The sequence below is a fragment of the Meleagris gallopavo genome, chromosome 1 (assembly GCF_905368555.1).
Source record: "Meleagris gallopavo chromosome 1, MGAL_WU_HG_1.1, whole genome shotgun sequence".
Lineage (NCBI taxonomy): Eukaryota > Metazoa > Chordata > Aves > Galliformes > Phasianidae > Meleagris > Meleagris gallopavo.
The window spans coordinates 55,126,220-55,139,332 of NC_139404.1; the positions used below are offsets into that span (position 1 = coordinate 55,126,220).

General features: G+C 41.6%; 1 protein-coding gene across 5 annotated transcripts in view; it reads right to left on the reverse strand.

Moving 5' to 3' along the window:
• TBXAS1 (thromboxane A synthase 1) overlaps nt 1-13,113 on the reverse strand; it is a 246,457-nt gene that overhangs the window by 30,219 nt on the left and 203,125 nt on the right. The gene's annotated exons all lie outside the window — the stretch shown is intronic.

The window sequence follows — 13,113 nt, forward strand, 5'->3', positions numbered from 1 at the left end:
GACAAACAGCATGTCCCTTTCACCATGTTTCCTATAGTCTGTCCGAGAAACCCAACATCATGGATAGCAAGTTTTACACTACAGGATGGGTCTGAACATACATCAAAGTTTTATCGAAGGGGAACAATATTATGAGGATAGAGGTAACAGGGGAAAAAAAAAAAAAAACAACATACCAAATCCTGCTAAAAGAAACAATTATATCACTCACTGTGTTCCTTTACTGATTTGTTCTCCTCCAGCCACCAGCGCTACCACCCTCCCCTGGCAGCGGGGTTGGTCAAACATATGTTTCTACAGATGATCCAAGTGCCAGCTGGCACAGAATAGGAGGGGCAGTCAGGCATGAAGAAGTTGGCCCACATCTTCCTCTGAGTCTGAGGATGCTGTTATCTCTGTCACCCACTCAAGCTCTTATGTCCCACAGCCTAACTGTGGCATGGCAGGTCTGCTGTTTGACTTGCCACTCCATCACGCAGCCTCCTCTCTTCCTTAGGATTAACTGCTTACTTCTTGCAGAGAGCAGCTATTAGGATAAGGCTGTTACATTTTCACTCGCAGCACTGTTCCCGTTGATATATCAACAACACCAAAATAGCACACATCAGGTAGAGGACAAAACTATGGGATGTCTCAGTAACCATCACCTTTACAGCTACGCAAACTCAAGAGGCAAGTTTAACTCCCCTTGGAATCCCTTTGCTCTTTGGAGCTGTGCAACAGGCATTTGACTGCCAAGAAACAATTGACAGAATTAAATGCAGGCTTTTGCTCTGGAGTGTTGCCTCCTACAAGGAGGAAGGGCTAGGTGTGATGGCCTTCCTGTCTGAGGTCACTGGGACTGTTCTAGGTCAACCTGGAGATAGAGGAAGCCTTTCCCTATTGAGAACCATCCAGGCTATTCCTGTAGGAGCTTTGGCTCTGACTAGTTCAGAAAGAAGACCTCTGAGTTTATTTCAGCCACGGATTAACAGAGGAGCTTGACAAATACAAACACAATGCTGGAATCATCAGCCACGTGCTCTTTATGCCTAGGGGCCAGGATGAACACCTGTCAGGAAAGCAACACAGGCCAGAGAAAGTGCTAAGCCCTCATTAACAGTAAAGAATGCCATTGCATTCAGAAGACTGACAGCACAACAAACACAAGAAGCTATTTTCTCAAAGTCCCAGTTTTGTCACTATTTATGTAGCCGTTCAACAAACTCTTTCCCTTTGGTAAAAATGGAGCATTTTGAACTCCAAAGCCCCTTCAGGTGCCCTCAAGCAGCGCAGGGAGTGGGCTGCAAAGAGCTCCCCAGTGGCTCTTTGGGAGCATGTGGCTATCCTGCAACTGGCTGCCTGTGTTAAAACTGATCTGTCTGGGGTTCTGGGGATTTGGGGTGGAAAAGGGTTAGCACTTCCTTTTTCCAACCCCCCTCTGCTCTCCTAGCCTTCTCCAGAACTGCCAATTAACTACACACACACTGCTCAGTGACTGAAACTGCTGCAGCAGAAAGATTGAATGAGACAGGAAAAAACTGCTTTTGCAAATTCAAATACCTGTCTTTCAATAACATAAACACCTCACCCTGCTGAAGCAGCAAAGCCCCACATTGACTGGAATGTCTACTTCCATTTCACAGAGGATTTAAAAGATCACCAGCACCAGTCTTTGAATAGATGACCACCTTCATGCCTGATACACAGGGTACTGAGCAGCTGCCACTGCTTTGGCTCCCCAGTCCAGCCCAGGGCTCAGACCAAGGAACAAATACTTGACCTGCAAGCCCAGATCATCTAAATCACCCCAGATTATCAAGCATTGGTAGTCCTGCATGAATGTATGCTTCTCACTGTCAACTTCCCTTCGTGTAGCATGGGGATGGTGCCCATGGCAGCACTCAGCCCAGTACCACAATGCACCACTACAGGAAGGGCACAGCACCCACTCATGGGACCTGGGCAGGGCCAGTTAGCCCTGGCAATTCCCAAGTTGTCCCAGGCAAGCATATGGCAACGTGAATGTGCACAGTACATCATGAGAAGTTACAAGGTCCTATAAAATGTAATGGTCATTATTTTTTCCTGTTTTTCTGTGCATTACAACCAAGTATTCTCATCTCGTTTGTGCTGTTTTGGTGATGAATGAAGTATGCTGGTTTTGTTTTGTGCAAAATAGCCCTCCTAAACCTCCATCGCCATTATTTGTGCACACACACAGACACAGCATCTGCTACAAAATTTTCTGATTAGTTCTCCACTAGTTAAAAAAAATGTTAGAGCCACCTCTACTCCCACACGAAACAGAAATGTCATACAGGGGTTGGCTCTCCCAGCTGAGCTTTATTTCAGTTGTAAATAAAGTTATTAATACTCCAGGCAACATAAATAGCTGTATACTATTTTTAAATGTCTGGATTTATCAGTGTGCTAAATGTTTGTTTGCTTCCTTAGACCTTTCCAAATGGGTTTAATGATGACACAGGCAGTATTTATTTCTTATTTTATCCCAGCTATTTCAACTGAAAAGAGGTGGCTACAAAAAGGTTGACTTATCTGCAACACTATAGTATCTGTCAATATGTCACTGTGATTTAATATGGAGGTTAGAGGGCATATATATTTTATTATGCTCTCGCCATTTCATGACACTTGCAATTACAGAATTAATAGTATTGACGTTAGGAATTAGAAATAAACAATAGTTCATTTAATGATTGATATTTGCTGAAAACAAGATTATCTTTAATGTAATTGAATAATTAGTTATTGATGAAGGGCACATGATTAATTACAATTTACCTGCCCTAGCAGCATTTTAAAGATGCAATATTAATTATTTTCGATGACAATGATGAAATAAATACAGAGAAATTGTAACTGTGAAATCCCACAATTTCAAGACAGTGTTTATTAATAGTAGTTAAAAGATCTGAAAAACCTTCCTACCACGTTAAGATCAATGCACCAATGTGCATCAGCAGAGACTGCTGTCCCCTGCCTCTGGGCTGCAAGGCTCTCTCCTTTGTGAACGCGTTGGATGTGAGCCTGGGGCTCTGGGCCAGCGTTTGCTTGTGCAAATCAGCCCTATGAAGCCAGTGACACAAATAGTAATAAATTAAAATTAATTGAGTATTCGTATAGGTCACCTAGATTATTTACACTTTGTAAGGAACCTGGATGCTGAAATGATGGGATCAATTGAAAAACGCCAGATAAATATTTAACAGTCACTGTGTAACTGAACGATGATGGATGCATAAGAATTGATTGATATAAAACCATATTACAGTATCACAGATATGTTAATAGTATCCAGGAAGGACATAAGGAAGTGAGTGTGTTTCTGCAAGTAAACATCTTACAAGGACAGACACTGCTAAAACACTGGCTACGTTTCAGGTCTGTTGCTTTCATTTCTTCTTGCACAAGGAAGAATGGACACCGACGTCAGGCTTATAGATATTACATACATTTCCTCACTTAAGACATTTTTGCCTTCATTCCTGGCTTGATAAATAAAGAGTGTCCTGAGCCTTAGTCCTTGAGCAGCTCCGACTTTAACATGTTTTCATGAAAGGGGAGGAGGAATGACAGATTCATCATCACATAGATTTCACCACTGACAGCAAAGCAATTCCAAGGTGGATCGAATCACTTTAGCACAAAGCATCACTGGTTTTCTGGCAATATTCAAGAATGCAATGGGTGATGAGATCCTTCCTAAAAATATAAGAAATGACCCAGTAGATGGAAAGTAAAGGTACAAGTGCTGCAGGTTTCCAAAAGCACTTAATCTGCCTTACAAAAATAATCCTGATGCAGTTGATCCAAGAACTCTCCTGTCATTCTTTTGTTCTATAAGTCTCTGCAAGACACCTTCTCCTTTCTGAGCTTGCGCTATTCTTCTTCTGGATGGAAAGGATTCCACTATGCTTCTTTCTTTACTCCCTCAAACCCTAACTCAGTGACGTACCTTGCCCTTTCCCTCCCCTCTCCTCTCCAGAGCATAATTAAAAAAAAAAAAAGAGAAAGAAAAAGAAATAGGAAAATGTAATTTACAAGGTGGAAGTAATATAACAAATGATGCCTTATGGGGAAACCCACTGCTCCAATAAAGAACTAGTAGGATCTCGGGATCATTCCTTGTTGGGGAGGGTTAATGGAGGCCCTGCTCCTTTGCATCACAGTATTAATCTTGACATTTTTAAAGGAGAAAACACTCTCCACTAAAACATAAAAAGCTTTGCCTACAGCATTGCCTATATGTACCACTTCTACTATGCAAAGCTAAAGCTTAGGAAGTTATAAACCACTCTGCAGTCACTGCCAACAGACAAAAGATTTTCTTTAGAGAAAGCCAGAGACTGCAGCAAGAGTTAAAACAAACAGTTAAGATTATACAGTTCACTTCATTTTCCCTTAGGAGACTGAAGCATCTCTTTCATTCTACTCCTGCTCCCCCTAAATCAAGTTCAAACCACTCATATGAAAGGGCCACAATACAATACCCTGAAGGAAAACATATCCATCTGTGATGTGCACTGTTCCTATCTGAAAACCTTGGAGGTCAAGGCAGTACTAAAAGAGCAACCAACCTACTAACACGACACATGAGCCTGGAGAAGTTAAGCAAGAATCCCTTGCAGCAGCTGTCTGTGGGAACCCAAAGGAAATCCTGCTTAATTTAATGGCTTTGGGGAAGTGACCCTGGGTTATACAAGAGCAGATTCAATCATCGTCCAATGGGAGTGTCCTGAAAAATTCAATTTTCAGAAAAATTAGCACTTGGAAAAGATCCCCTTTTATGATTTCTAAGAATGTGGTAAGCTGTGAAAATATAATTTATTTCTATAGTTTAGAAAGATTTCATTCACTTTTGAAAGCTTAAAGTAAAATTGAAAACCATGAAATAGATACCTGTGTTCACCCATATACTAATAACAACTTTGATCATTAAAGATGAGGGCTTTTTTTAACAAATGCCATGTTACTGCCAGGGCTTAAGATCTTGATGTGTCTTTCTTTTCCTGTGGTATATTAAAATTGCAGCTAGTGATGTTTCAATAGAGGTTTCAAGTTGGCGGTGAAGGCCTGGGATGTGTTCCATAATCTGCTATATATTGGTGGTGTGTACAGGAGATGCTCAGTTTTTTTCAAATGAGTCTCTGAGCATCTCCTTCCTTATAAAAGCACGCCCTGTGTTGACCAGTTATCTCCTTTGGCTCTTATGAAAGGAGTCTCCTTGGTTTTCCCCTTCATGCTATTTCTTTAACATTTTGAATTTTATTCAGAAAGGACAGTGGTTCATTTCAGCAGCTGTATCTTAAGCACGCTATGTGTTGTGCACACATCTGAGCCAGACCAAGTTACTGCTTCCCACTCACTCACTCCAAAATCCCTACTACTTTATGCTAAAGTCTTTCACTAAATTAAAAATCTTCATGCTAAATGTGGTCATTTTTACTGAGGCAGGTCTGGAGGCAACAACTCAGGCCTGAAGATTTGAAAGGAATATAACCTACAGAGCAAGCAAAAGGTGGGTTGACCAACTGTTGCTGTTCTTCATCCAAGTCAAGTGCATCTACAGGACTACACAACCACAGATTAGAAGCTTTGAAGAAACTAGGAATCCAGATAGTTATTTGGGGTAATCAAATCAATGGTCTTTCACTGAAGAGCAATGGTCTGCCCATCTGCGGTTCCTGTACTGTAAAAGGAGCCAATGTCTAACATAAAGAGCAACGTTAAATCCACATTGTCTTATCAGTTTAAGTACACGCTGCAAGCTTTCAAGAAACTATATCCTACTGGGTTTTTGAACATTGTATGCTCTGATAAAAGCCAGATCCAAGGTAGAAATTCTCAGCGGTATTGTAGCAATAATCACAGGAATAAGGATTACAGCAACATTCCCTCAGGAAGTCTGCTTCACTCTCCAATTCCCATGCAGCAGGGATGTGTAAATTATTCAAATGTACCAGGCAGGAAAAAAAAAAGGCATCTTATGAAAACTACTATGATTGCTACTAAAGAGAAGGAAATCATGAAGAAGGAGCTTTTTAAAACAGGCCCATATATTTTCCATGGAGCAACAAGTGGAATTTGTATACAGAACTATTTATTGAGAAAATGCGGTTTGTTGTTTTTTTCAATTAGAAACACCTGGGATACAACAAAATCTGAGAGACTTGCAAGCTGAAACAACAGCTTTAAAATATGACAGTAACTGAGAGCTCAATTATTTTACTAGCAGAAAAATCTTTAGATCTTCGGAGCTCATTTTACTTACAATCAAAACTTTGCAAACTTGGGCTTGCACCCACCATATATATTTCTCTGCTTGTTCTGGCACGCAAGGGGAAAACAAGGAATTACAACTGACCTGGCACAAACCCTCAAACCAAGTTCATGACAGCGTTTACAAAGCTAATGCTCTGTGACATGGTTAGCAGGTCAAATAAAAGCAAACCAGAAAGTGGAAGTAAATGATGTAAGAGAATTATATTTAATTTGGAGAAGTAGAACAAAACTCCAATTGCAGTGTTGTAGCCTTGAAAATAAGACCAAATGGATTCAGAACTCTAAATGGAAGAAAAAAACCTGCCAGCAGCAGCTGCACTTTACACTTGAGTAGCCACATGAAGAAGCCAAGGGCAGGTCCTCGACCAGGGTAAATTGCTTCACTCTGAATGGGACCTGAATTTAGTGGGAGTCTATCTGTTCATCGACTTCAGTGAGCTGTGAATTAGACCCAAGAGTGCCAGGTTTCCACGATTTCAGAATGCTCTCCTCCTCATTAAAATGTACTTAATAGCGACAGCAGCCAATGTTAACCTAATGAACAAAGAAGTTCATTACTGACAAAAACTGCTAATGCATTTTTATGCACCACTCTGACAAAATCATCTTTGAAGAAACCAGAGCAAGAGCCTCACCCTTGGCTGGCTTGGACAAATTCTTTGGCCAAACTGTATGGAAGATCTCCAAAAATTGCCTGGCAAACCTATGGACAACAGCCACCTTGGGCAACAGAAATTTAGGAAGCATCAGTGCAGTGAAGACTTTGGTTGGCATTTTCTTGAATATCCTGTTCTTACATTTCCCCAGGCTCTCAGTATTACAGGAGGTATATGTAGTTCTTGCCCTGTGGAAGCTATTATAAGGAGAAAGTGCCAAGAGGATGCTGTATGCCTTTTTTGCCAGGTAAGTTTTTAGACTCTTTGATTCCATTTCCTTTGTCCTGAAAATCACACCAAATTCCTTAGAGATAGTCAATACTGCATTTAAAGCCACTAACGTGGATGTTACTACTGAGCTAGTTTTGGGCTAGCTAAGAGCAAAAGGGTCACCAGTAGCAGAAATGTTGATGAGAGCTGAAATGCACCTGAGTTAATGCTCAGATAATTAACATGGCCTGTTGTCTCAGCAGCGAGGGTTACTTTGCTAACCAAAAGCCAAGCAACCTCACTACCTTGCTTATGTCTCTATGTGCAGCTGCCATGCTATCAAACAGAGAGCAAGATAAACTCAGCATCTTTTTTGTGTCTGGGTTTGGTAGGGACATGCTCCTTGGAATGCTCCTCACATGTTTTTGTGGTTGTTTTTTTTTGTCCTGTGTTGGCTTCATGGAGAAGAGACTAGATGTTCTGCCATGGAACCATGAGTAACATACACTGCTGGCCTTCAGCACTCCCCATATACAGCCAAAGCAGTATTTACTGGAGCAGCAACAAGAGCCCATCCACTGGCTTGTCCAGCAAGGTGCCTTTAGGGGCCACTCAGTCATCTTCAGAGATGCAAACCAAGGAGGACATTTTGAAAGACAAAAGCAGAATGTAAGTGCTAAGTTTCCACTGCAGTACAGGGGAAGTTAGACTAGAGTATTGCAGGGGATTTTCCAAGGCACAAAGAACAGCTGGCTTGCTCAATTTCCACCTCCTCCTTTTGGAAGTAGCTGGTAAAATGTCTATCCTCAATCTTCTCTGGCCAGCACGGTGCCATATTCGTCATATTTGTACAAACTGAGCATCAAATATTGCCCTATGCACTTACCTCCAAGCCGCATATGATGCAATAGCACAAATGACAGACCACAGGGATGTAGGCTCTTCACAACTTCAAGATGAAAGAAGAATGATAACAGCATGCAGTAAGCAAACCTTAAAAAAAAGCTTGAGTTGCTTGAGTCAGCCCAGGACAAACCAACTCATATGGCCTCTGAGAGGCTGCAGAACAGAGAAGGATTGCTACATTCAGCCACATCCTTCAGTTTTCCAACACGTTTTTGGTATGGAGCACACCACAGACAGAAGTGAGGAACAATGGTATTGCACCACACACCCTTCCCGCCCAGAAGCTGCAGCCACCTTTGAGACACCGCTGGCCATGTTTTTGACAGATGTATCAATAATTAAGGAGAGATAGGACTCTCAAATACAAAGCAACCCCCAGCCCCACCCTCTGAACACCAAGCCCTTAAGCAATACTGGAAATATTTAGGAGCATTAATTGCTCTACAGCTCCAAGAGCTCAACCTCCTCAGGGAGCTGCACGAAAGGATAATTCCGGCTGCCATCTCACAACGCTGTGCTGAGCTGAAGAGCTCCATAACCTGCCATGAACACAGACAAGAATACGGTATTGCTGTAAATACTATCATATCTCAGAGCAAAATCATAGTGACAGGCACTCTGGTCTGCTGCAGTTCACAACTGCATGAAATAGGGGTGTGAGTAGGGTACAGCAGCAAATAACAGGTAGAGATTTCAAAACACAGAAATCCATTATTTGTAAGAAAGATGCAGGCAGAAGAACTGCAGGCAAGGTGTATTGACGGATTCTCAAGTCTCTGGATTTTGATCCTATTATGCTAAAAAATTACTTTATCCCTTTTTCCACAATGCCATGTTTACTTAGCAGGCATTAAAAAGAAAAGAAAAAAAAAAAAAAAGAAGAAAGAAAAAAAAGAGAGAGAAGAGGAAAAAGAGTAAAAGAACAAAAACTACAATGACTGAAGCTAAATTTATACACACAACAGAGACAGATAAAGCATCCCAGGGGACCTTATCAGTTTTACACAATAACCAACAGGCTGTTTCCTGTATATAGCAGCTTAAGGTCGGCGGATGTTTATTAGAGGCAGAGGGGAAAGGAAATGCAGTATCTTTGACTGACATGGCAGGGATATATGAGAAGTGCTATTTATGTTTTTGACTTGAATAAGAACCACAGTGACTCATAGCTGTCTTACACTTAATATTCCAATTAGCACTCCAGGAACGCTGAGCACAACTATCTCCGAAGTGTGGGGCTTGCTTACTATTCCTCACAAGAAATATAAGAGGGCAGTAGGAATTCAGATTTCTTCGAGCCATTACCAGTTCTCAGTTAAGAACTGTTGGGATAAATCAACCTCTTTCTACCCCCCTTGATTTTTTAAAAAGAGATATTAATTATTAAACATATTTATACTGTATCCAGTGGGAATCCAGTCTAGGTTTGAGGCCACACTAAATACAGCTCTGTGGCACGCTAGAGAAATAGGCTGCCTGTGTGCTAATTCTTTTCATTCCTAGAAGCCCTGTGGAAACATGAGAGGAGAGGTAGGCATTTGGTCCACTGTTTTTCTATGAATCAACCTAATATATTATTGAATCAAGAGTCCTAGAGACACAGCAGGCATGGAGGGGGCTGGGAGGAGGGAGATTTGATGCAACAACAGCTCTGCCTGCAATCCAGCCAGGATGACGAGGAGCTTTAACCAGAGGTGGGACAGCAAGCTGAAAAGTAAGGAACATACTGGGTATTTAACAGGCACCCTTCCCAAGAGAGGCAAACAGGCATTTGCTTGCCATCATTACACTGCAGTGAGTTCCAAGAGAAGGTCTTTAGGGCTCCATCATGCTGCTTTAACTCTGCACTGAGCCTGGGGTATGGCCATGGGTGTAATATTTCGGCCTCGGTGAGGTAACAGCACACAATGCTTCAATGTTTCATGACGAAACAAAGCATATGGAGAGAGGCATCTTGGGAAAACAAGGCAGAGTGCTTCCTGGTTAGAAGAGCAGAGAACAAGTCCATGTCTGCTGGAGACCTGAGAACCAAGGGAGTGATATTTCATTCTAGGGAATGTGAACTAACTACCCTATTGTGTGTAACCAAATGCGTCTTTCACTTTTCCCTCCAGTGTGAGACAGTAGAAGTACAATTATAATTGCTTGTACAGTTATTTATTCTTTAAAATACTTCTCATTTTTCAGTGCTGTATTGAAAAGCAAACAGTGATCACACTATCTTCAGAGATCTACCCGCCTTTGCAGAAGAGATGTCCTCCTTCTCAATCACACATAGAATAGTCACTAAAATCAAAGGCACATAGGATCCCTAAAAGGCACACTGTGACCAATGCAAGGATTAAATGAAGCAATTATTCTTATTCTACAACCCCAGAATTATACAGGCCCGCAAATAAGAAAGAGCACATGGTTCTCTACTACAGGAGGTGCAGCTGTACACATTGCACATCATTTGTCACTAATGATTATTGTTCTCCGTAGAGAACAAACAACCTCACTCTATCACCCAGAATAGACAGATATACATTTACCCTTTGTTCCAGTCACCTTTTACCAAACCTTATGTGTAAAACTGCCACATAAAGTCTCCCACTACATCTGGAGATGCAAAGAAGAGGGGAAAGGCATATATGAACTCTTGAAAAGTATTTCAAGTAATTTCCCCAACAAATTGCTTGGAAATATACCTGTCTCAGAAAAATAGTTTCTGATCTAGTTAGGAACACAGACTTCCTAATCATAATTCCTTCCTGTTGAGCTGCAGGTTGTACATTTAGTCTGGGATATTCAGAGGGTTTGATTTCTGCAGTAGGTTTCCAACATCTCACCTCCTACCTAGGTGCCATGCAAGGGGCAGCCAAACATCAGAGTTTCAAACAACTTGGCATATTAGTATCATGCTGGAAGCTGTTAGATGCATTAAGCCATCCTGAAAACCTGAATCATATTCAACTGCCTAAGTGGGGAAAACTTTTTGAGTCACCAAGTGTGGGTAGGCACAGACCTTTCTTGCTCTGCACCCCAAGCTGGACATGATCTGGATAAAATGGCAGCAGAATGGTGTTCCAAGCTAACCTGTAAGCAGCAAGTCCTAATCTCCAGACCATGGACATCTATCTAACATTTAGGCAAATATTATCTGTACCACAGAAAGTCACAAAACAAATGTTTGGAAAAACCTATCCATAACTGCATATGCCAAACACTGAGCTGAAACCACCCAAAATGACTGTTTTGGAAAAAGTTGGCAGGTGGATAGATGCTTTTGAATTAATGAATAGTAATTCCAGCTTATTAAAGAAGAAAGTAGCAATGTCTGTCTTTAGCAATGGCCGAGTGCTCGGCCTTGAGGAATACAAATCAACTAGTAGTAACGGTACTTCTTGTCTCCCTTGGGTGTGTTTTGAAGAAGAAACAGGAATAAACTGAGATGAAATGATTGAATCTGGAGATAGGAATGAATTCACTGTGAATCATAAGGCTACAAAAAGGGTATGACACACACAGCCTTCTGTACAGCACAAGGGAGGGAAGACAGGTGTCTCATGAATTATGAGTAAAGTGGGACAATTTAGTGTAAGTTTTAACTTAAAAAAAAAAAAAGAAGAAGAAGAGACCAAAAGCCATTAGATACATAACCTTGTAGTCTAATATGACCATAAATTAACAGCTGCACTATATTATGTAAATTTATGTTAAATTATTCACTACCTGTCACCATAGCCCCATAAAAAATCTACGTACTGACATTTACAAAAAATGACATCTTCTGATAATAGTTTTGCTATATATTTCAGTGGCTGCAATTGCCTTTTAACCATCTTGACTGCTGCTGAGGCAAACACTACTTAAACAAGGATGCTTTAGGAGGTTTAATGAATTCATTACTATTCACATATTCACCCTCCAGAAGGGCACCATCCATGGTAGCCAGTGTCCTTTGGGCATTGTGCTCCTTCCCCTAGTTTGAGAACTTGCTGGAGAAGAGCCAGGAAGGATCACAATGGTTCCACCTTTGCTCCAGCTATGAGCTGAAATCAGACACTGTAAAGGCCATGGCTGAAACCATTTAATGCCAAAGGTGCTGGACACTGAACACAGCAGGGCCATGTTCAAATGATGCACAGCTCAGCCTGACCTCCTTTTCCCACAACAAATCAAAGCCATTGCCCAGCTGAGGACACCTGAGCTCTTCCTGAGACGAGATGCCTCCTGAATCACACCAGGCTTGAGGAAGACTCTCAGCTTTCCTGCTGTATGCTCCTGTTGACTGTGATTGATATTCCCCAGTGATTCTGATTCTAGGGGAAGCACGGCACATGAGGACTTATTATCCGTGCTTATTCTAAATAGGACACATAACTTCTTCGTGTCTCGCCCTTTACACCCTCTTAAGCAGTAAAGTAAAGAGTGAGCAGCTTCACTGCATCTTATCTGAGGCACTTAACAAAGGCACTTACGTTAGAAGCCAGGGGGTCATTCAGACTTTAGGACAGGACATATTTCCCTCTACAGTTATCCATGTCCATCAGCTACAAATGGTTCTCATGATGTGGGTTCTTTTCAGCCTCAGGTGGTTTACTCACCTCACACTGCAACTCAGTGTAGCTGGTAGAACATTTCTGGCACTTGGCCTTCCTCTTTAAGGGAGCATAACAGAAGCTCTGGCTCAGCCCATCAGTCATGGGGGGAATCAGGCTGGTCTTACTACCAGCTTGTTAGCTGACCTCTAACATCCAGCTTATACACAAACTGATCTGCATGTACAGAGCAGACATTTGTTACAGGCAACTGCATCGTGACTTAAGGTGGCAACAGCAGCTGGAGTTCACCAAAAGACTCCCATTGATTAACTTTGGCTTTACCATTGGCTTGGTGCAGAGTTCTGATGTTCACTAAGAAATGGGAAAGGTCTGCTTCTTCAGCTTATTCTGACCAATTTGAATATAATCTTAGGAACAGGGCAGAGGGCAAAAGATAAAAGAAAATTCAGGGGCTCTTCTATTAAGCTCATAACTGTGCAGTGAACTAATAACAGCAACAGTACTTCCAG